The sequence below is a fragment of the Anolis sagrei genome, chromosome 3 (genome assembly GCF_037176765.1).
Source record: "Anolis sagrei isolate rAnoSag1 chromosome 3, rAnoSag1.mat, whole genome shotgun sequence".
NCBI lineage: Eukaryota > Metazoa > Chordata > Lepidosauria > Squamata > Dactyloidae > Anolis > Anolis sagrei.
In genome coordinates, this window is record NC_090023.1 from 175,199,236 (window position 1) to 175,224,917 (window position 25,682).

Here is a 25,682-nt window from a genome sequence, read left to right on the forward strand (position 1 = left end):
CTCTGTTAATGAGTAAGAACCTTCCCTTCTTTGCCAGGTACAGAAAGAAGATCCCCCTTTACAATAAACAGACTGAACTTGAATAAATAAAGTGTACAAAATAGGATACTGGACTAGGTGATTACATCACCAAAAAGAGCTGAGAACAGCTGTATTTTCCTGGGAGAGTTCATCAGCCATGGAACATTCTGCAAGAATTCAACAGATGCAAAGGCCAAGGAATGGGTGGAATCTATCCAGCAAAAAGAAAATGTTCCCATCCAAATACATTTGTACCTTTTAGATATATTAAATACTAATTTCAGGAGGATTCTCTGAAATCTGAAGCAAAGCAATATATCATCTTTCTAACAGAGAACCTTTAATTAAAGGCAATGTTCATTCAAGGCTAGTCCAACTAGAGCAGTGATTCCCCAGGAGCTTTTTTGTTAAGTTCCAGAGCCAAAGAAGCAGATGGCGGAAACAGAAGAACGGCCTGCCTCAGGGGAGCGTGCTTGTTCCATCCATGTTCAACATTTACACAAATGACCAGCCGTTAGTTTCATCTATGCTGATGATCGTGCCATTAGTGCTCAAGCAGGGAGCTTTGAGATGGTTGAACAGAAGCTCTCCGAAGCTCTAGGTCAGTGGTTCTCAACCTGTGGGCCCCAGATGTTTTGGCCTTCAACTTCCAGAAATCCTAAGAACTGGTAAACTGGCTGGGATATCTAGGAGTTGTAGGCCAAAACACCTGAGGACGCACGGACTGAGAACCACTGCTCTAGGTGTTCTTACTGCTTATTACAGGGGAAACCAGCTGATCTCTAATCCATCTAAAACACAGACATATGCTTTTTATCTTAAGAACAGACAAGCATCCCGAGCTCTGAGGATTACCTGGGAAGCAATCCCACTGGAGCATTGCAGCACACCCAAATACCTAGGAATCACTCTGGACCATGCCTTGACCTACAAGAAGCACTGCCTGAATATCAAGCAAAAAGTGGGCGCTGGAAATAATATCATACAAAAGCTGACTGGCACAACCTGGGGATCACAACCAGATACAGTGAAGACCTTGCGCTATGCTACTCTTCTGCTGAGTATGCATGCCCAGTGTGGAACACATCTCACCACACTAAAACAGTGGATGTGGCTCTTAATGAGACATGCCGCATTATCATGGGGTGTCTGTGCTCTACACCACTGGAAAAATTACACTTTTTAGCTGGTATTGCACCAACTGACATCTACCGGGGAGTAGCAACCATTAGTGAAAGGACCAAGGCAGTGACATCTCCGGCCCACCCCGTTTGGGTATCAGCCAGCACGCCAACAACTTAAATCAAGAAATAGTTTTCTAAGATCTACAGAGACACTCACTGGGACACCTCAGCAAACCAGAGTCTAAAAGTGGCAGGCTCAAACCCAGAACCTCAATCAATGGCTGGTACTCCCTCCTGGGTACACAGAAAACTGGGCAACTTGGAAGGCGCTGAACAGACTGCACTCTGGCACCACGAGATGCAGAGCCAATCTTAAGAAAGTGGGCTACAGAGTGGAATCCATGACATGCGAGTGTGGAGAAGAGCAAACTACAGACCATTTGCTGCGATGCAACCTGAGCCCTGCTACAGGCACTCCAAGTGGCCAGCTACTGGTCAAAGGACATTTAATAGAATACCAAGTCTGCAAACTTTGTGGGGGTTTTCTTTGTTTGTTTGTTTGTTTTTAATGCAATACAACTGTTTTGGTTCACTCCTGACACGATTAAAAAAAGTGATTGCCCAAAATCTGGACCTCTATAGCTCCCTCTGGGTAGTGTTCATCTTTCTCTTCCATGGTGCAGAGTAGGAGACAGAGGAATATTTTTCTCCCACCCAATTTGCCCATAAACACTTTTCAGTTATTCTGAGTTCATCAGAATTTGCATTACTTACTACAGAGTGCAGAACAACAATTGCAGGCCCACTGAAGCAATGTAGCGGACATATGAGGCAAAGAGCTGTTGCATGTAAATTCTTGGGAGAGAAGAGAAGTCTAATCTCTGGCAAGTAAACAACTAATGCACATATTTCCACATGCCCAATAAAGAAATATTTCCTTGTACACTATAACAAATTTTCAAATTATAAACAGTTCAAGTATGTGAACCAGGCAAATATTTGGTGGCTGAAAATTGAGCATAAACCAAGAAGCAGAACTCTGGAGCACTTGTCCATACACATCAAGGGTGAGAAACGTGTTGCCCTCTAGATGTTGTTGTACTGCCAGTTCTAAATGGCTCCAGCCAGCATAGTCAAGAGAGGGTAGGAGCTAAAATCCAACAACACTGGGAGGGCTATACATTTCTGATGCCACACATCTACAAATAAAATTAATATCAGGGAAAGATCTTCCAAAGCAGGGGAGATCTACCAAGGGCTCACCTCCTAAACTCCTTTGGCCATTCCCATCCACAGCAGAGGGGATATTATAATAGATAGATAGATAGATAGATAGATAGATAGATAGATAGATTTTTTTAAAATGTACCTGTTCCAACTAACATATATACATATATGTTTTGGATAGCATAGGACATTATTAAAACCCTTGTTGTGTTTGTTTTGCTATCTGTACCCCGTTCAGAAGATTTCACCTCACTTTCTGTCCCTGCGATAATTGGATTTTGAAAAATTTGGTTGTTATGAAAACAAGGACTAGTAATAAAGCTTCAACGGAGACACCTTTTCTGCATAATGATAGCTTTTTCAGGAGTGAATTTCCAAAGGTGGAGTTCTTCTCATTTCCTGGTGTCTCATCCATGTGTGTAACTAGGAGTCATTTGCAAGTCAGATGTTTGCTACAGAACTGACTGTAATGTGTGCGAGAAGTAGGCTTGCACACATTACTGAATTGGGAAACGTTTGTTCAAAAAGAAATAATATCCAGTGTTTCATCTTTGCATCAAGTAGCTTGGGAATTTTATGTGCAGCAAATTGTCGGGACTGGGGGAGGAACAATCACCGAGAGACTAAGACATGAAACAATGGCTTCAAACTACAAGAAAGGAGATTCCATCTGAACATTAGGAAGAACTTCCTGACTATGACAGCTGTTCAGGAGTGGAACTCTCTGCCCCGGAGTGTGGAAGAGGCTCCTTCTTTGGAAGCTTTTAAACAGAGGCTGGGTGGCCATCTGTTGGGGGTGCTTTGAATGCAATTTTCCTGCTTCTTGGCAGGGGGTTGGACTGGGTGGCCCATGAGGTCTCTTCCAACTCTATGATTCGAAGAACTTCCTGACTGTGAGAGCTGTTCAGCAGTTGAACTCTCTGCATCGGAGTGTGGTAGAGGCTCCTTCTTTGGAAGCTTTTAAACAGAGGCTGGATGACCATCTGTTGGGGGTGCTTTGAATGCAATTTTCCTGCTTCTTGGCAGGGGGTTGGACTGGGTGGCCCATGAGGTCTCTTCCAACTCTATGATTCTATGATTCTACCTGTTTGGAAAGCAGGCCTAAATCTAGACCTTAGTTTTATTTGCCAAACAAGTACCATATATTCTGGCGTATGAGACTACTTTTTAACCCAAGAAAAGCTTCTCAAAAGTCAGGGGTCATCTTATACGCGGGAGTCATCTTGTACACAGGAGTAGTCTTATACACTGGAGTAGCCTTATGCATGGGAGTCATCTTATATGCGGGAGTAGTCTTATATGCCGGGTGTCATCTTATAGAGTGGGTGCTGAAACTTCCAATCCGGATTGGAGAATCTGTGGTTGCTGCATATTGTGGGGGGAGCTCAAAAATGGCAGTGCCCGTGTCCATGCCATATGCAGCGACTGTATGAAAGTATTAAGGGCGACGTTGTACAAGTATGGTAAAAGAAAATCCATTCATCAGGATTCGTGGACTTAATGTGGTCCCGATGGTGAGGCGAAGGGGTGCCTCACTGGGAAGGTGTAAGTGAAGGGCAGAGCAAGCTGCAGGTGCCCGGGGTATGGAAATAAGAGATAGAGTGGCTCTGGGCTCAGAAAAACACACCTCTTTTACCTGTCTGGCCCTCCCTTATATCCTATTACCGTACCTCTTCCTCTGCCTCTCAGATCTCACTCCTGAAGACTGCAGTGAAGTGGTGCAGGTGTGCATGTACGAGATCTGAGAGGCAGAGAAAGAGGTACAGTAATAGGAAAATTACCACATCTGATGCTTTTAAATTTTTATTCGGTGTGTGTTGGAAGAGGGATAGTCTTATACAGTGAGTATATCCCAAACTCTAAAGTTGGGGGTCTTCTTATACACCCAGTCGTCTTATATGCCGGAATATACGGTAACTGAAAGTGCCAAAAGCTATTCCTGGGCAGCTGGACACTAGCAGATGTACAAGTGGATAACTGTCCAGTGTGTGAATGTGTGTTCAGATGAATACAAGAGGAATCATTTTAAAAGACATATATGAGTCCTACAATCCTAAAATATTTTAGCTTCACTGACAGCTAAGATCCCAACTGCATAACTTCAGATGCTCACTTAGGAAGAGATGATAAGAATTATAATGTAAACAGTCTGGTTACAAATAATGACACGCAAGAAGGAAAAAATGAACTATCTCCTTGGCTTTGACGTGCAAATAAATTTCTTTATTGGGATGGAAACGGAGGGATGACAGTGCCAGAAATTTTACTAGGACTGATCGTGGCTCTTCGCTGAATGTGACAGGCCTGACCTGAAGTGCCTTCAAAAATTCTTTGTCTGTTCACTGTTCCGTCTTCCAGGAGCTTGGTTTGCATTGCTTTTTAGTTGCTTGAAATGGTACCCCTTTGCATTTTCCCCAGGGTTGCAGCAGCACCCCCCCCCCTTTTTTTTTTTGGTCATGTCAGGAGCAACTTGAGAAACTGCAAGTCGCTTCTGGTGTGAGAGAATTGGCGGTCTGCAAGGACGTTGCCCAGGGGACGCCTGGATAATTTGATGTTTTTATCCTTGTGGGAGGCTTCTCTCATGTCCCCGCATGAGGAGCTGGAGCTGATAGAGGGAGCTCATCCGCCTCTCCCCGGATTCGAACCTGTGACCTGTTGGTCTTCAGTCCTGCCGGCACAAGGGTTTAACCCACTGTGCCACCGGGGGCTAACAGCACCCTGAAAGTTAATTATTAACGGAGGTTGGAAGCCAGACTGAAAGCCCTTGCAGCTATTGGTTTAGAAAGTATCTCTTTGGGTCTAAAGACCGCCTTTTTCCTGGGGATGAGATCTCCATTTTGGAATCTTCCCTGCCTTCTTCAGTTTAGAAAAAGGCCTCAGATGTGCTGTTAGGTCAAGCTAAGGCAGCTCTGACAAGCCATTGTAAGTACAATTGAGAAATTGAGTACTATAGAGATAGATAGATAGATAGATAGATAGATAGATAGATAGATAGAATATTAAGTTAGTTAGATAGAGAAGCTTATTGAGAAACATATTGAGATAGATAGATAGATAGATAGATAGATAGATAGATAGAAATAGTTATTGGGATATTGAGCTATTGAGTCACTGAGAGAGAGAGAGACTTCAATACTTCATCTCCAAAGCTAACTTTGAGCTTAGGTAGGGGAAGACCTGTTCTTTCTAACCATAGCGGCTGAGGGTTAGGGTAGAGTGTCCCAGAATTTTCTACCATTGGGAGAAGTTAACTTAGCAGCTGGAGGTGAAGGAAAGGAAAGAACATCTATATGGTTTCACAAACTGACTGTTTTGGTTGTAACTTCAACAAGCTGTGCCAAGTCTGCCAAAGACTTTGAGAAATAAATATTCTGTTTGATGTTCAAAACCTGGACTGGCCTCCGTTGCTGAAAATCTTGAGCTTCTAAGAAAGACACCAGCAGTTCACCCAGATAAAGAGAGAAGCTCATCTTAGTTTTAATTTTATAGTGTCTGGGTGTGACGGCACAGTTCACCATCAAAATTTCAAATAGGTTGGCCTTAGCTGGATACAAGGGAGGAAGAGAGGGGAAAAACAGGAGAAGGCAGGCGTGTAGCCAGGATTTTGGTTCGGGGGGGGGGGGGGTGAATTTGATTTGGGGGGGGGGGGTTGAGTCTGAGTGAAAGTAGGTCTACCCTAGCAAACCTTTTGTATCGTTATTCCAATACCCCCATGCATATGAGATATATTGAGCATGGTGATCAGATCATGATATGAATAAACATAACAGTTTAAATAATGTACAAGTAAGGCCTTCTCGCGGACCACCTTGAGAATTTCAGGGGGGGGGGCTGAAGCCCCTCAAGCCCCCCCCCCCCCCGGTTACATGCCTGGGAGAAGGTATTGGCTTCCAGACAATACCAGCACCTTGCTTCACCCCACCTTGCTACCTCCAAAGGGATTCAGTCCTTGCTGGACATCCATATTATCTGAATTCAATTTTGAACCGAAGGAGTGATCAGAAGTCTTTAGTCACCAGCCATCTATAGGAGATGTTATGCCCTTCTTCCCTTTCTCTCCAGTTAATGGGAAAGATAGAGTTACATGCAGAGCAAAGCGTCCTGGAACATGGTCAAGAAGTTTGCTCTAAGTGGAAGAGCAGAATTGCTACTGCTGGCAGCAAAGAGATTTACATTAATTTCTATACAGTCCAGAGGACATTTTCACTACTGGGAGGGGTGGAGCAAATACTTCAGTTACTCTGTGCAAATAAAGGTTGCAAGTCAACATCTGCACATAACAATGAACTGCTCCAGTTCTTTTAAAAGGGCAGATTCCATGGAAACAGATGGCGCAGAAGCGTAACTGCCAGGCTTCTTAGGCAATCTATGTATCCAACTCTTTCAAGATCCTGGCAACTGAAATGGGATTTCTCAAAGGCATGGGCCTTTGAGAAATCTTTTAATTCTAAATTTATTCCAAAACTAAAAAGCACTTTATGTGAAAAGGTAGACTGGGAAAAACCAGTGGGACTCGTAAAGAATTAAGCGCAGACTGAACAGACCAAACGAGATCCGATACGAGGGTTGAATGAAAAGTAATGTCTCCACCTTCGTAACTCCTCAACAGATGGCAGTACTGGTATGCGGCAGATACTGGCTTGTTCAGTAGACTCTCCTCTACAGTTCCATTTTGGCAGGAAGCCTTAGCATTAAACGGTTATGTTGTTAAAGTGCGAAGTATGGAACCCTGCACAGACGGTCGATCAATGTGACTTAAGCAACGTGCAGTCATTGAATTCTTGACAGCAAAAGGTGTCAGCCCAAAGGAGAATCATCATAGAATGTAAGCTGTGTATGGTGATTCTGTTGATGTGAGCACTGTGCGTCATTGAGCGAGAAGTTGCTCTGACAAAAGTTTGTTTTCAAACACACTGCTTAATACTCTTTGCAATACATGAAAGCATTTCTTTAGCCTCTGATCTCCTTCTTGTTGGCTATTCTCACACTCCTTTGAACTCTGAATTCCAAACGGTCAGCCCGATCTAGGATTCCCGTTTTATCAAGGTCAGGCTGCTCGTTAGCGTCAGCCTGGTTGCCTTCCTGCCTACTATTGTTGGGATTCAGCCTGTGTGTGAACCTGAACCTCTGATTGTATTCCCTAATGCCAATGTAGATGTCAATGTGAATTCTGAGGCCAATTTAGATGATGATGGTTTGAGTAGTGAAAATCCTACAGCCTTGGAAAGTGAAAATCAAAATTCCCATGAGAACATGCATTCCGAGCCGAGCGGAGAAGTTTCACTCCCTTTTCCTCCCAGCCTTAGTTCTCCAGAGAATCTGACACCTGGTCTGCCTAATGAGGATAGGCGGGGGCAGATTTGGCAGAGCCGGAGAGAAGCACAAAGTTTATGTAGGTCAGCCAGATTGAGAAAAATGCAAACAAAAACATCAGCCGTGTCTCGCAATAGATTTCTCGGTATGCCTGGCCTGAATGCAGCTTCATGTGCAAGCTTTTGCAGGTCTCCTGATTCAAGTGGCCTTGTTCCTCTGAGGTTTTCTGGTTGTTCCAAGTACGGTTAGTGGATTGCTAACAGGTTCCAGGATTCAGCAGTTTTGCTGTGGGTTTCATGATCTTGTTTATGGACATTTTTTGTTGCTGATTTTTACTGTGACTTTTTACCTTTGCATTTTTCCTCTATTTTGTATTCATCTTTCATCAATAAAAAAGGATTGTTTTCCTAGAGTCAAGTGTGGTGGATGGTTGTCTGAGGGTCCAGTTTCCTGCTCTGGGTTGCAACAACTATCAGGCTGAGAACTGTCCTCCTTTTCTGCGTCAATTTACACCTGGCTAGTTTCAGTATCAAAAACATCATTCCCTGCTGTGGGAAACTGAACTTGCACACCCTGTTCCTCATTGTCTACAACAGGAACATTTTGAACCTGATTGTGAACCTGAATCCCATCATCCTTGTCAGAGTCACTCTGAGACCCCATCTGAGTCACAACATTATCCGTCTGTGTCTGTGGTTCTAGCTGAGTCACAGCACCCAAGGTCCCTTCCCGTTCACGTCCCCGGCTCGCAATGAGCCCACAAGGCATGCACAGCCCTTTTTCAAGTCCAATGGCTGCTGTGCAGAAACCCCACCCGCCCCTCCCCACATGGTTTCCCCTCATTGGCTAGAGGCAAACATCCTCGCATGCAAGCTGCTGCTTGCCTCCAAACACTGAGTCATTTCCGATTCATTTCCGATTCATTTCCTCAGTCGAAACAAAGATGGCAACAGTGGCTTCGAAAGGGCAAGGACACTTCCGGGTTCCCAAATCGCTTCGAAATCACTTCAAAAAGGAATTTGATCTGAATGTAATCAGAATAACGAGGTTTTTGACTGAACCTAACCATGCCTATTAATTAGCCCTGACTGGATAAATGTTATCCAGGGATTGTGGCGGAGCTGGCTGAGTGTCAGCTGCATTAAGATCACTCTGACCAAAAGGTCATGAGTTCGAAGCCAGCCCGGGTTGGAGTGGGTTTCCAACCAATTGTGTAGCCTGTTGTCAACCTTTGCAACCCGAAAGACAGTTGCATCTGTCTAGTAGGAAAATAAGGTACCACCTTAAAGTGTGGGGAGGCTAAATTAACTGATTTATGGGGCCATAAAGAAGACTCCAGCAAAGCATTCCAGCGGGGAAGCATGCGGGGAATGTGGAAGTGCTTCATCAGATGGACGATGAAAGCGACAGCTCCTCTGGTGGCCAGAAAAAGTTAAATAGCCTATGTGTATGTCTGTGTATGTTTGTATGTCAAAAATTGGCATTGAGTGTTTGCCATATATGTGTACACTGTAATCCGCCCTGAGTCCCCTGCGGGGTGAGAAGGGCAGAATATAAAAGCTGTAAATAAATAAATAATAATAAATAAATATCTTCCCATAAGGTGACTGGGACAAGTAGCTGACAAAGGAAGCAATAACAAGCAGGAAAAGAAGACAAAGCACCTAATCCCTTTTTGTCTAAGCTATTTATCCCTGTTGGGCAAGAGAGCACCAAGAACAAGTGCAGATGTTGCTTTATCTTCCAATAAGATGTTATCAGTCTTCAAGTCACCTTTCTTATACCAGCTAGAAATGCAGTGCAGGAACATCTGGGAAGACATATTTGTCCACCCGTACTTGTAAATTATGAGCTCTTTTAAAAATAAAACCATTTTTTAAAATGTGTATCATGATCTCTGTCGCGAGTCTCAACAATCTCAATATGACTGTAATAGCTATGTATTTTCCTGCATTTGCTCTGTTTTTGCATAAAAGAAAAAAAATCTCCATACAGTTCCCCCGTTCTCCTCCTTTGGCAGCAACTATTTCATCTCCACTATAAGAGCCAATACCTCTTCCTTGCCAAATGAGGCCTTGTGCCGCACATCACACAGAGTGTTGCCTGTCTGGAAAATATCACTAGCTTTGGGATTAAGTTGCATCTTAACATTAGACGGTGTGCGTTATTCCAAGAGCTTCCTATTTTACCGAAACCAGTTCCCTCTTAATTCTAGATTCAGCTGTCTGCTGCTATTCAAGTTCTTGTAAAAAAAGTTGGGTCAAAATGGTACAGCTCAAACTATTTTGGTCCCTAAATGCTTCAGTTTCAGCAGAAAACATGGCAGCATGCTCTCAGTCTCAGCACCATCATAGGCGCGTTTGGCGGGGATGAGAGACAGGGCCTTCTCAGTGATTGCCCCCTCCCCCAGATTATTTATTTATTTACAACATTTATATTCTGCACTTCTCACCCTGAAGGGGACTCAGGGCGGAGCACAGCATATACATGGCAAACATTCAATGCCGGGACACAAATTCACATACAATACATAAACATTAAAAAACATTTATCAAAACATTAAAATACACCATTTAAAACTGTCCTAGTCATCCGCATCAAATCCAATTGGCCTGGTCATCTTTCCTATTGCTGCTTTATTGCCCTGTCCCAAAAGCTTGGTCCCACAGCCAAGTTTTTACCATCCTTCTAAAGGACAGGAGGGAAGGGGGCTGACCTGATCTCCCCAGGAAGGGAGTTCCATAGCCGGGGAGTAATCACAGAGAAGGCCCTGTCTCTTGTCCCCACCAATTATGCCTGTGACAATGGCGGGACGGAAAGCAGGGCCTCCCCGGAAGATCTTAATCTCCGTTATGGTTCATAGGGGGAGATGTGTTCGGACAGGTAATTTGGGCCAGGGCCGTTTAGGGCTTTATAGGCCAAAGCCAGCACTTTGAATTGTGCCCAGTAGCAAACTGGCAGCCAGTGGAGCTGGCGTAACATGGGAGTTGTATGCTCCCTGTATGCCGCCCCAGTTATTAACCTGGCTGCCTCTCATTGGACTATTTGAAGCTTCCGAGCAGTCTTCAAAGGCAACCCCACGTAGAGTGCATTGCAGTAGTCTATCCTAGATGTAATGAGAGCGTGGACCACTGTGGCCAAGTCTGACTTCCCAAGGTACAGGCGCAGCTGACGCACAAGTTTTAATTGTGCGAATGCTCCCCTGACCACCACTCAACCTGCGATTTCAGGCTCAGTGATGAATCCAGAAGGACCCCCAAGCTGCGAACTTGTGCCTTCAAAGGGAGTGTAACCCCATCCAGCACAGGTTGTGACCCTATACCCTGTTCGGCTTTGCGACTGACCAGGTGGACCACTGTCTTGTCTGGATTCAACTTCAATTGGCTTGCCCTCATCCAGACCGTCACAGCGGCCAGGCACCGGTTCAGGACTTGGACAGCCTCCTTAGCATCTGGTGGAAATGAGTGATAGAGTTGGACGTCATCTGCGTACAGATGGCATTGAACTCCAAAACTCCAGATGATCTCACCCAGCAGCTTCATGTAGATGTTAAACAACATGGGGGACAATACTCCCTTATGAAGTATGGAACTCCCTTATTGCAATATTAGATCAGCCCCCTCCCTCCTGTCCTTCAGAAGGATGGTGAAGACCTGGGTGTGGGACCAAGCCTTTGGGGCAGTGCAATGAGGCAAAATGGTGTCCTGAGATGGTTTTTAAGCAAATTTTAATGCGAATATAAGTGATTTTAATGTTTGTATATATTTATGGTTTTATGTCCCAGGATTGAATGTTTGCTGTATATATTTTGTGCTCCGTCCTGAGTCCCCTGCGGGGTGAGAAGGGCAGAATATAAATGTTTTAAATAAATATATAAATAAATATTATTGCATTGCACAGCTTTGTAGAAAATAGAATTCTGACTTAAATTGAATTAAGAGCTGCCTCAGATTGTAGTTTCCATCTGCGGAGAATGCTTTGATTATGCATTCAAACAAGGTGGTGGATTGGACTACATTGCCCTTGGATCTCTTCTAACCTTGTTTCTCTGATTCTGTGATTCTAAGTCTGCAAAGAAGTAAAAGCACAAGGTAGCAAAGAAAAGGCAGCATAAACAGAAACAGATCTTGTGTCCGCCATGAATTCAGCAGGTCTTAAGCAAGTCATTCTCTGTCAGTCTGAGTCTCTCAGATCGTCCACAATGGCATTTTACACTCAGCATCACAGGAATAACAACACAGCTCTACTTTGCAAGACTATAATAAGGACAACTGACACCATCAAATGCAACCAGATCAATTGATTCCCAATTGGCAGAATGAGGGAATCATATATTGGTCGTAAAATTGAAATGCAGAAACAATTCCAGTATTGTTCTCCTACTCAGTTGCTGAGTACTCCTGGTCATGGACCACTGAACTGCAAACAAGCAATCCCACAAATGGAGTTCAATATATCTGAACATCAATTATATATATTTATTTATTTTCGCTAAACTAAAAATAGATTGAAGTCTAAAGATATTTATATATTGAAGCTGATGTGGCCTTCCTTGGCTGATTTGCACGAGACAATCTAATTCTTTAGTAATGTTGAGTCTAAGTTCCGAAATATCAAATGTATAAAGTTGACTTCTTGGTTTTGGTTTCTAGGGGCATAGTTAATACTTGCAGCCTACATCAGAAATGGTCAAAAATTTGTGCCAGAGATGATGTGCCATATGTAGACACCAAGAGTTACTGTAATTGCAGATGCAATTTGCTTTCTCCATCCAGGGATGCTCTGACTCAAACACGCACAGCTTAAAATATCCCGCCTCCCCCACCCCACCAAAAAAAAACCCCTTGATTTTGCCATCTGTATATATATAAATGCTCTGTGCGTAATGAGTACCTTAAAAATAAAAGAACCAATGAACGAAATCACACCAAATTTGGCAACAAAAAGTCTCACAACACAAGGAGTGACCATCACTCAAAAATTATGATTTTGTCATTTGGGAGTTGTAGTTGCTGGGATTTATAGTTCATCTATAATCAAAGAGCATTCTGAACTCCACCAACGATGGAATTGAACCAAACTTGGCCCATAGGACTCTGCTGACCAACAGAAAATACTAGAAGGGTTGGTGGGCATTGATCTTGGGTTTTGGAGTTGTAGTTCACCTACATCTAGAGAGCACTGTGGACTCAAACAATGATTGATCTGGACCAAACTTGGCACGAATACTCAATATGCCCAAATATAAACACAGATGGAGTTTGGGGAAAATAGACCTTGACATTTGGGAGTTGTAGTTACTGGGATTTATAGTTCACCTACAACCAAGGAGCATTCTGAACCCCACCGACGACAGAATTGGGGCAAACTTCCCACACAGAACCCTAATGACCAACAGAAAATACTGTGTTTTCTGGTGGTCTTTGGCGACCCTTCTGACACCCCCTCGTGACCCCTTCCCCAGGTGTCCCGACCCCCAGGTTGAGAAACACTGCCTTAAGGCCATCCAGTCCAACTCCCTTCACCAGGGCAAGAAAACATAATCAAAGTCCTCCTGATAAAGAGCCATCTAGCCATTCACACACAGAGATGCAGGATCAAATATTTAAAAGGGACCCCTAAAGAAGGGCAATGATATGTTCCAGAGTAGGCAAACTATACAATCTCCACATCAACACTGGCAAAGAAACAGCAAGAAATACTGTTTACCCACAAGCAGAAAGATATTACATATATTAGAAACCAACACTTTCTCATTACTTTATTTTCCAGATCATCAGACTGGGCCACAGCAACGCGTGGCAGGAGGCCACTAGTTTTATATAAAGAAGACAATTTTACTATGCCATTGAATATAAGGAATGGCACTTGAGCATCCGTAGATTTTTGTATCCATGGGGATCTTGGAACCAAAACCCAGCGGATACCAAGAGCCACTGTATTGAAACAATACAAGGAGGGATATGCTAATAAGTACGTTATGATATTGAAAATGGTTAGAATTCTTGGTCTGAATCTATTAGCTGTTCTAAATGATAAATCCCATCGTCAATCCTTTTCTTCCACCTCACCCCACCACTCAAGAAATGCTAAATAACTACAACAGACAAATGTGTTTATGCTATCTAAATCTTTGTACAAACAGCTTTGCAAAAGGAAGAAATTTTTACATATGGACAGGGGCGGCTCAACCCATTACGCAAAGTAAGCATTTGCAGAATAGTTGATTTTGCCCATTGGCGCTCTTGAGGTGCTCTTGGAGGAAAATAGACCTTGACATATGCGAGTTGTAGTTACTGGGTTGTATAGTTCACCTACAATCAAAGAGCATTCTGAACTCCACCAATGATGGAATTGAACCAAATATGGCACACAGAACTCCCACAATTGGTTGTTGCGGGGGGGGGGGGGGGGATACTGTTTGGGTACCACTGAAAATTACCTAGGGCCACCTCTGCATATGGATAATATATAACTATTTTATCAACTTGTGCAAGATGATGATGATGATGATGAAGAAGAAGATGATGATGATGATATATATCTTGCCTTTTTTGTCAGTTCAAGATTCAAAGCAACTAACAACAAAAATCAACAAGATAATGAAGTTCAAAGGTTAAACAACCAAAACATAAAAACCAGATTAATACATCATGAAACATCCATACATACACACCTACTAACAAACACACAATACAGAAACACTGCTGGAGAGACTATACAGGAAGGGAAAACCTGGGGCCCTTCCACACAGCCATATAATCCAGAATATCAAGGCAGATAATACACAATACCTTCTTTGAACTGGATTATCTGAGTCCACACTGCCATATATTCCAATTCAATGTGGATTTTATACGGCTGTGTGGAAGGGGTCACATTCTCCCTCATTTTATATACATTTGTGAGCAAACCATCTACAAAAAAAAAATAGGTTTCCCATTCAATCTCCTCCAAAGGAAAATGATCCTATATAAACAGTGTCCTGACCTTCCCACAGCATGAGACGAAAGAAGGAACGTCCTGGTGGAAAATAATACGTTCAGGTCAACAAAGATGCAAATATTCCAAAGGTAACAGAAGCAAAACAGTCCTTTCCAACAAGGAGCTTTTTTGTATTTCCATGCATCATGTGTTCTGTCATATACACAATTTAGAATACTATAGCAACAACTGTGGGAGGGGGACACTTCCCAAAAGGATTGAAGAGCTGTAATTAATGGCATTAAGACCGAAACAAAGCTATTTCATAGGATAAGAACCAAGAACAAGAAACAGGATGATATGTATTTCCGAGACTTTGCAATAATTGTAGTTATGATGCTGCTTTTCAGCGGCACATTTGCATTTACTTGGTTATGAAAACACAAAAGAGAGGAATTGGCTGCAATGGATGGATAGAAAGTAGAATGGGAGATATTATGTACCAAGCCCTTCAGGGGAAAAAAAAACTAACCTCTAGTATTAATATACAATACCAAAGGGAAAAACAGAAACTTGATCTGTATGGAAAGGAGGGAATTCTCAAATTAACAATTTGTAAGTCACCCTGGGAGGTTTTTTGGCTAGAGCATGAAGTACAAACAAACAAACAAAGGAAAGCATGCCAGAAACACAGATTGTAATTTGCATACTGCTCTTTTACATAGCCCAAAGCAAGATATTATCAACATACTAGACGAAGCTTGCTGTTGATGTAGAAAGTAAATATGGTAGTAGCTGTAGCCACCACGTGTTGCTGTAGCCAACCTTCCCTCCCGCTTTCCCTCCCTCTTTCCTTCCTTTTCTTCTTTCATTCTCTCCTTCCTTCCTTCTCTACCTCTTTCCTTCCTTCCCCCCTTTTCCTTTTCCTTCCCTTTCTCTCCTTTCTTCCTTCTCTGCCTCTTTCTTTCCTTCCTTCACTTTTTGCTTCCATCCTTCCTTCTGTCTTTCCTTCCCACTCTTTCCCTCCTTTCTTCCTTCGCTCCCTCTTTGCTTCTTTACTTTTTTCGATCCTTCTCTCCTTCCTTCCTTCTCTATCTCTTTCCTTCCCCCTTTTACTTTTCCTCTTTCTCTTTCCTTCTCTACCTCTTTCGTTCCAACCTTCCTTCTGTCTTTCCATCCATCCCTCTTTCCCTCCTTTCTTCCTTCGCTCCCTCTTTCCTTTCTTACTTTTTTCTTTCCTTCTTTCCTTCTTTCCTTCCTTCCTTCTCTATCTCTTTCCTTCCCCCTTTTACTTTTCCTCTTTCTCTTTCCTTCTCTACCTCTTTACTTCCTTCCTTTGCTTTTTGCTTCCACCCTTCCTTCTGTCTTTCCATCCATCCCTCTTTCCCTCCTTTCTTCCTTCGCTCCCTCTTTCCTTTCTTACTTTTTTCTTTCCTTCTCTCCTTCCTTCCTTCTCTATCTCTTTCCTTCCCCCTTTTTCTTTTCCTTTTTCCCTTTCCTTCTCTACCTCTGTCCTTCCTTCCTTTGCTTTTTGCTTCTATCCTTCCTTCTGTCTTTCCCTTCCTCTTTCTCTCCTTTTTCTCTTCTTCATTCGCTCCCTCTTTCCTTCCTTCCCTTTTTCTTTCCTTCTCTCCCTCCTTCTTTCTCTACTCCTTTCTTTTCCTCTCTCTCTCCTTTCTTCCTTCTCTACCTCTTTCCTTCCTTCCTTCACTCTGCTTCCATGCTTCCTTCTCTCTTTCCTTCCTTCTTTCTTTCTCCCCTTCCTTCCCTCCGTCTTCCTTCCCTTTTTCTGTATCATCATTTAGCTTTTGGGGTTTTTTTTTAAGTCCTTTCCACTGTTTTTTTTGGGGGGGGGTATGAGTGATGGTCACTCATTGGTCTGTTAGGGGTGTAGTGTCCAAATTTCGTGTCTCGTCCAGTGGTTTTTAAGTTATGTCAATCCCACAAATGAGCATTGCATTTTTATTTATATAGATGCGTCTTCAAGTTATATGTAGTTTGCCTATAAAGGTCTGTTCCTGGGCCCTTCACTCACTGCATCTGAGGAAGTAGATTTAGTCTATGAAAGCTTATGTTACCAAATTCATTCTTTCGATTAGAATGATCCCTTTGCATAAAATTAGGTTATATGATTTCTTTCAAACAACTGTGACATGCTCAACATTTTAAAAAAAGAATCAGGGCATACATAAAGGAAAAAGCCATCTCAAATTTCATTCAAAACAGCTTTACACAAGAAGGTTTTTGTATTTATAAAGCATGTTTGCACTTAGAGTTTGCAAAATCAACAAAATTCCCAAAGCATTAGGGAAATGCGAAGCATGTGTTTGAATACAGTAATACTCTTGTATGCCACAGCCAATATTCAGTAATGATATGTAAGGTAATACCTTTGGATAGAAAACAAGGTACTCTCTCGTCTCCACACATATTATTTAACATTAATTGATGTTCCGCTGTGCTTTTGAATAGGCAATTCCCTAGATAGCTGTTCCCAACTAGGACCCAAAATCTTGTCTTTGCACTTGACTACTGTTTTATATACAAAACTATAATGACCTATTTTATATTACTCTTGTGGGTGACCGAGAAAATCCCAGCAGATTTCAAGGATGCCACATCATCACCCTCTTCAAAAAAAGGGGAAAGAACAGACTGCGGAAACTATCGAGGTATCTCCCTTCTAACCTCAACTGGGAAAATCTTCGCAAGAATCCTTGCAAACCGCCTTCTGCCCCTCTCAGGAGACACCTGTAAAGATCCCTTACCTTTCCAGCCTGGGTGGCAGGGCCTAGGAGAAGCAGGCCAGTTAGTTGCAGCTTTAGAAGGCCTGGCAGAGGGCAGCAGGAGCCATTTTAGTTTAGGGAAAGCACCATTTCAGAGAGGGGGAGTGGCCTAGGCCTGAGTCAGCCTTAGAACAGCCAGGATTGGTTTATTAAAGGGGGGCGGAGTTTAGACTGTTTGGAGGGAAAGAAGAGGGCTTTTTCAGTCAGTCTGTTGTTGTTAGAGATTAGAGTAGGAAGGCAGTTTAGGAGTTCGTGTTTTAAGATCAGTTAAGAGAAGGCAGTTTGCCTTAGGTTTGCCAGCAAAAGAAGCTGTAGCAAACTGGGACAGCTATTTAGGGAGAAATAGCTGGATTTATAGTTAGCTAGGCCACAGTTGGGGGTAGCTAAGCTACAGTTGTATCTTGGCAGAGATTCAGATCCTGTCAAGTGCAGTTGGTTTTAAAGAGAAGAAAATCTCTGTATTGTAACAAAAGAAAGAACCAGTACATGTAACCATTACGCTTTAAAGACAAGAATATTTTCTCTGTAACAGCCAAGCTTAATTAAACAGCATTTATTTCATTCTGTATATTTCTATCAATAAACTTTCCTTGATTATTTTGAAACTTAAAAAGCCTGAGTCCAGTGTGCCTTTGTGGCTATAGTTCTTTTCAAACAACCTCACCTGTTTCCCTTTAAAGAAGAAAATAAGAAGATACAGTGTTTGGTGATCTTAAAACCCCTTTTTAATATTTTAAACAGCTAGGGTGTTCCTGTACATTTATTTATGGTGGCAGCGGAAGTTTAATTAGTGAGACATCCCCTCAATCATTTATATTGGTGCCAGTGAATTCTTTATATTGGAAGGACAGTTGGTGGGATTTGTTTTACCCCTGTCCAGTTATTGTTTGCCATACTCGTGTCTTTATAACACCCTCCCAGAATCCCAGAATGGTTTCCACCCCTCCAGAGGAACCGTGGACATGATCTTCATTATGCACTGGACCTCATATGGACACATCTTCTTGTATTTATATTAAGATAGTCACATGAGCATATACAGAGTCCAGCACATAATGGATGTCCCATCTAGCCTCCATCTTGATCCACTTCAAAAGAAGACTGTGGATCATATACACAGTCCTATATCCCAGAATGTAAAGACAGAAAATCCCACAATATCTGCTTTGAACTGAGTTATCTGAGTCCACACTGCCATATATCCCAGTTAAAAGATAATGTGGGATTTTATTAAGCTGTGTGGAAGGGGCCCAAGAAGACAGCAGGGGAGCATTTCTCAGGACTGACAGGTCTGTGTGTGGGTCTGTAGTCAGGTCCTGAGATTTTTTGACTCAGTTATGAAACACAGATTTTGGCGCTATCTGGAAGCGCCCTTAGGGCGTCCTGGGTAAGCTATGGCTTTTTCCCAGTACAGTACCTTTGTCATTTGTCCCAAGTAAAATAAGATTTGCAATTATCCAACAATTTCTTGTATTCACGTGAAGTCCGAGAACATATCTCCCATGGATATGGGGGCCGTACTGTATAGTCTGTGAATATAGCCCTATTCAAGCATTCCAGACCTACGGTAAATGAACATGTGGGGAGCCAGAGCACACCAATCCTGCCTGTTGTCATGAATGACTTTTCAATTACTTTAAAGCATAGGTTCTTTTTATTGCAATTTCCAGTGTGAGAGGATATATCAGATTACAGAAAACATTTAGACATACAGATTGTACGCAACACCGAAATACAACACCGCCTGAGCTCTGCGAGTGCAGCATTTTTCCCAACGAAGCACAGAGTGTTTGAGGACCGGGACATCCGTAGGGATACCAAGGTGCTTGTTTATAAAGCTATTGCCCTCCCAACCCTGCTATATGCCTGTGAGACGTGGACAGTCTACAGACGTCACATGCAACTCCTGGAACAATTCCATCAGTGCTGCCTCCAAAAAATCCTGCAAATCTCTTGGGAAGACAAGCGGACAAATGTCAGCATGCTGGAAGAAGCAAAGACCACCAGCACTGAAGCTATGGTCCTCCACCGTGAACTCCGCTGTACCAGCCACGTTGTCCGGATGCCCGACCACCATGTCCCAAAGCAGTTGCTCTATTCTGAACTCAAGAATGGAAAATGGAATGTTGGAGGGCAGGAAAAGAGATGTAAAAATGGGCTCAAAGCCAACCTTAAAAACTCTGGCATAGACACTGAGAACTGGGAAGCCCTGGCCCATGAGTGCTCCAGCTGGAGGTCAGCTGTGACCAGCAGTGCTGAAGAATTTGAAGAGGCACAAATGGAGGGCGAAAGAGAGAAATGTGCCAAGAGGAAGGCGTGTCAAGCCAACCCTGACTGGGACCACCTCCCACCTGGAAACCGATGCCCTCACTGTGGGAGAAGGTACAGATCAAGAATAGGACTCCACAGTTACTTATGGACCCACTGCCAGGACACTACACTTGGAGGACCATCATCCTTGGACTACGAGGAATCGCGTAAGTAAGTAAGTCTATGCAACTACATTGGATTTACAATTACATGGCTAACAAACAAACAAGGGGAATTACATTTTCACTCAACTTTCACACACATGTACATGCATTCATCCTCATGCACCCAAATATTCTCCCTCCTTGAAGAACCACCTGTTAGGCCAGACCCTGCTTTCCTGCAGCCTGTTAATGCATAGTTCCATAACGCCAAAACTTCAAAATGCCAAAACTTCTTTCTCTAAGAACAATGCCAAGGACCAGATCTCTGTTTTCCATACAGCAAAACCTGACTCCCTGCACAAAATCTAAGACTCCAGAAGCACTTATTCCTCGTCCCTTGAGAAAGAAGCCCCAAAGTGACCAGACTGCTCCCTTACAAATCTGCCACTCCATGGTACACTATCTCTCTCCTTCCCATGGAGCAGAGCATAGTGGGTGGAACAGACTCCTCAGGTCAGCCACATTTTAAGTATTATTTGACTGAGTCTTTTATAGGAATATTCTGTTGATGTAGTCCCAAAGTTGTAAATTAATGATAGACTTTTTCCATCTTGGCTTCATCTCAGTTTCCAGGCCAGATGTTGATCTTCTTGATTGGTGTTGACAAACACAAGGCTTGTGTTGACTTCCTTCTTAACATTGTAAACATTTCTGCTATCACTGTCCCAATTCTTATCAGAGTTCACTTTTCAGTTCTTATTAGCAGGTCTCAATCACAGTCCAGCAAGCAGGTAGTTAGTCATTGCAGGCCTTAATATTATATTGGTGTCTCCAAAATTATAAGCTCCATCCATCCTTCCATTCTTCCATTCATTCCCACACATTATATTATATCCACATTTATAAAATCTGCACATTTAATTTTTGTGACACTGCGTTCACACTACCATCATCCAAAAAATGAGTCAGTATAATATACCATCCTTATAATAATTAATTAAAATGGTATGTGTGTCTTAGCTGTGTCTTTAAACACTTAACCTTTCTATTGTTGCTGCTTTAAAATAAAGAATTTCAGGCTAAAATTATTATACTTAGAGGCTTTCCCTGCACTCCCAGTTCTCTTTCGATCCACACTGTGGTCTCGACTCACCCCCACTAACAGTTCATGAAATCTTTTCTTCTTGCAACCTGACAATAGCCTAACTGAGCCTCTCTTCTTCAACCTTCCCTTGAACTAATAGGATTAATGTTCATTTGTGTGGTCTTGGACAGGCTGTGATTTATAGCTGCTGGCAAGGTTCCCTGGTGTATCCCTTCCCAATGAACTCCAAACACCATCTTGTTCCTCTTGGGTCATCCACCCCCCACAAAAGCGCAAGGCATTATGCTCAAGTGTGCATTCCATTAACATATTTCCTGTTTGAGAAAGAAAGATAGAACAAGCTACCTTTGAGTAAAGCTAACCTCCAGCATCCCCACATCTTTCATCTCCCATGGCAGTCCCCTTCGTACAGCAGCTTGTTTCTTCACATTTAACACTTGGCATTTTGTACAACAATTTAAAGTAGTAAAATCACATTATTCATTTCAATTTCTCCCTTAAAAACAGCTCAAAATATAGCATTTATTCCTATATATAACTAAAAATACTAAGTCAAGAACACAGGGAGCAAAAGGAGCAAGAAAATGCATCTTTACAACAGTTTCTAAGAAGTTAAGTACAGTTCAGATTGAGTAGTCCTTATCTGAAATGCTTGGGACCAGAAGAGTTTTGTATTTTTAATTTTTTCAGACTTTGGAATACCTGTATTTGCATATCTGTACAGAATGAGTTGTCTCAGAAATGGTTTTCAAAAGCAACCACACTTGACATATACATTTTTAGAACATCTTTGTAAAAGCAGAACCAGTTTAGACCATCACTCTTACAATAAGCATGATACCATTAAATGCTTGAAGAACATCAGCACACTAATGTTTTTTTAAAAAAAATGGAAATTCATTTATTAATGTGTTGTATCATTGAGTCTTTAAACTAAAACTCATTTTAAATCACTTCAAAAGCCATTACTGAATTAAAGTAAAAAAGTAAAAAAGAAATACTGATCACTGCTGAAAAAATGTAGCTGATGCTTCTTGATTAAAAATGAATTTATTCACTGTTGAAAATTTTAACCATTTTAAATTTATGAAATATTTCCACATTATCAGCAAAATCATATCATGAGATACTATCCTACATATATTGATGGATGTGTATGCAATGAGACTAAGGCCCCTTCAACACGGCCATATAATCTAGATTATCAAAGAACAGACAAGCATCCTGAGCTCTGAGGATTACCTGGGAAGGAATCCCACTGGAGCATTGCAGCACACCCAAATACCTGGGAGTCACTCTGGACCGTGCTCTGACCTACAAGAAGCACTGCCTGAATATCAAGCAAAAAGTGGGTGCTAGAAACAATATCATACAAAAGCTGACTGGCACAACCTGGGGATCACAACCAGATACAGTGAAGACATCTGCCCTTGTGCTATGCTATTCTGCTGCTGAGTATGCATGCCCAGTGTGGAACACATCTCACCACGCTAAAACAGTAGATATGGCTCTTAATGAGACATGCCGCATTATCACGGGGTGTCTGCACCCTACACTACTGGAGAAAATGCACTGTTTAACTAGTATTGCACCACCTGACATTCGCCGGGAAGTAGCAGCCAATAGTGAAAGGACCAAGGCAGAGACATCTCCAGCTCATCCCTTGTTTGGGTATCAGCCAGCACGTCAACGACTCAAATCAAGAAATAGTTTTCTAAGATCTACAGAGACACTCGCTGGAACACCTCAGCAAGCAAGAGTCCAAAAGTGGCAGGCTCAAACCCAGAACCTCAATCAATGGCTGATACCAAATGAGAGACTTCCCCCTGGGCATACAGAAAACTGGGAGACTTGGAAGCCGCTGAATACCACGAGATGCAGAGCCAACCTTAAGAAATGGGGCTACAAAGTGGAATCCACGACATGCGAGTGTGGAGAGGAGCAAACCACTCACCACCTGCTGCAATGCAACCTGAGCCCTGCCACATGCACAATGGAGGACCTTCTTGCGGCAACACCAGAGGCACTCCAAGTGGCCAGCTATTGGTCAAAGGACATTTAATCAACTACCAAGCTTGCAAACTTTGTGTTTTGTTTGTTTGTTTGTTAAAAAATGCAATACAACTGTTTGGTTTGCTCCTGACATGATAAATAAATCTGGATTTTATTTAAGAGTGTAGAAGGGGCCTGGGATAACATTGCCTCCTTACCCAAAGATGCCATCAGAGTCCACAGTAAAAGCAAAGTTTTAAATAGGGATGCTCAGTTTTATTGAGCATTCAAGACCGCATCTCCTTCTATGAACTGGTGCGGGCTCTGAGATCTGCCGGGGAGGCCCTTCTCTCGGTCCCACCTTCATCTCAAGATCATCTGGTGGAGATGGGGCCTTCTCGGTGGTGGTCCCCCTGGCTCTGGAATGCCTTCTCTAAAGAGATGATGCTATCCCCCACACTCGGTCTAATTTGAAAACATGACTTTTAAAACAAGCCTTCAACCTTGATTAAAGTTTTAATGTTTACTCAAGGACTTATTTTACATGTGCTACACCTTGGAGTGCTTTTGTGAGCTGCCCTTCAGGAAGACGGTGGCGGGTTATAAGTAACAAATTATTATTATTATTATTATTATTATTATTATTATTATTATTATTACTATTATTAGAAACACAACAAGATGAGTCCACAGCAGACAAGATCACTCTGCTGGCAGTTGTATTGGATCACATGCCAGACACTTCCCAAGTGTCTAGGACTATGTGATGTATTGGCAAATAATGTGTGCAGATCCCAGTAAGGGGGCCTTCTGGAGCTGGCAGATCGTCATTCTGTCACCCATCGGGTGCTGCCTTGTCGTTGGCGGGGGGCTTAACTGCTTCTATGATGTTGAGAGCTGTGCTGGCAGTAGTGTAAACTACTAGAAGGTTCAACCAAGCCAGAGTAGCCTCAATGGAGAAGTAGAACTAAGTGCACCCAACCCATTTAAATATGGTGAAACAAACTCTAAAGAAGTCTATACTGGCTCGGTCGTCGCCCAGGATAATAAGGTGAGTGCTTCTCCTGGTCATCTGTCAAAAAATGGGCTACAGGAACCAGGGCCCACTGCTGAGCAACCAGGGCAACTGGAAGCAAAACAACTACAGAGGTGGCAAAAATATTATTATTATTATTATTATTATTATTATTACTACTACTACTACCATGCAAGACATTAAGAAGCATCAATCTCCTCTCTAATTACTTGTATACCAATGTTGTTGTTCTTGTTGTTGCTGTGTGCCTTTAAGTCATTCCTCACTTATGAAGACCCTAAAACAAACCTATCACAGAGTTTTCTGGGGCTGAGACTGGATGATTATCCCAAGCTCACCAAATGGGCTTCCATAGCCAAGGGGAGAATTGAACCCTGGTCTCCAAAGTTGAAGTCCAACATTCAAACCACTACACCATGCTGGCTCTCATGTCACATTTTGTATCTCCTTAACATTATTCTGCTTCATTTCTATTTTATTCTTCCTCACTTTAAAAGAAAGCCCCATTTTGGTAGTAACTCTGATACAAAAGGAAGACAGGCTGAGGAAAGCTGTTTGGGCAACGGTCTAGCGCCAAATGCGTTTTTGAAGTGCACCGTGGCCCCCCCTGTTGACGTCATGGCACGGTGGGAGTCCAATCTAAAAAGAAGCTTCTCAAAAGGTCACCAGCAATGATGGATAACTAGTGGGGTGAGGCTATGAGACTGTGGGTGTTGCTCCCTGAGTGGAGGAGACTTGACAAGACCTCAAAAAGAAAGTGTCAGAACTAGAAGTGGGGACAAAGAAAAGGGGGAAGAAAAAGGTCTGCCTGGAGGCTGATGAAGGAAATAATGCTTTGGTAAAGTATTCATTTTGCATCTTCCCCCCAAGAGGTCTTGTTTCCCTACTTTATTGATCTTTTCTTTTAGCTCATTAAGCTCTCCAATGGGTCTTTTTCCATCTGAAAAGAGAGTTGCCCCTCTTTTGGTTCCCTCCACAGCATCCTGAACATTCACAAAGTGAAAAGCATTCCCTGCTGAGTATAAACCATGAAATGGTGTTGAAAATAAAGCTTTTGATTAAACCTGACAATTTTGAGCTTCTCAGGCCATCCCACCTCCCACCCCCCCAAGCCAAAAAATGACATCATGCAACACACCAATAGAGCAGGAAGGGGAAAACAAGAGTCAAGGAGAAAAGAAAACTCTACCATTTAGGCCAGCTAATGAACAAAATAATGAACTCTGAAGGCAGGTTTCCAAATCACAGCACCTTAAACTTCCAAACTTATATGGATACAGATTGTGTTTTGTATTTACATTTGTGTGGTAGACAAGTTTGAGAGTCAAACTAAGGCAGACTGTTAAATCTGCTTTGTATACACTATACAACACTAAAAACAATATACAGTTTAAACCCTAAAACATACGAACATTAAAATAGGATTAAACATTAAAACTATTAAAAATAAACAGTTAAAACCTGGAGGTAAATGTTGAATGAGTTATAAGGAATGAAACTTCTAGAGAAGTAGCTATTATATCTTCAGGCATGAGAAGTTCAAGATACTTGGTCTTCAGAAGCTATTTGGGAGAGCCTACAAAAATGGACTATTAAAAAACTGTAATGCTAAATGTTTTGTTGTTAGATCACTAGACAGAGTCTTTGACATGACCAAATTGGACAAATTAAATTAGGGTTTAATATTTGAGGCATGAAAAATTGGGTTTACTTTAAATAAAGATATATAAGAGTCAGGAA

At 42.3% G+C, this 25,682-nt stretch overlaps 1 protein-coding gene across 2 annotated transcripts in view; it reads right to left on the reverse strand.

The window, feature by feature from the left end:
* Positions 1–25,682, reverse strand: part of ADAMTS14 (ADAM metallopeptidase with thrombospondin type 1 motif 14) — a 129,296-nt gene that overhangs the window by 67,167 nt on the left and 36,447 nt on the right. The window lies entirely within an intron of this gene.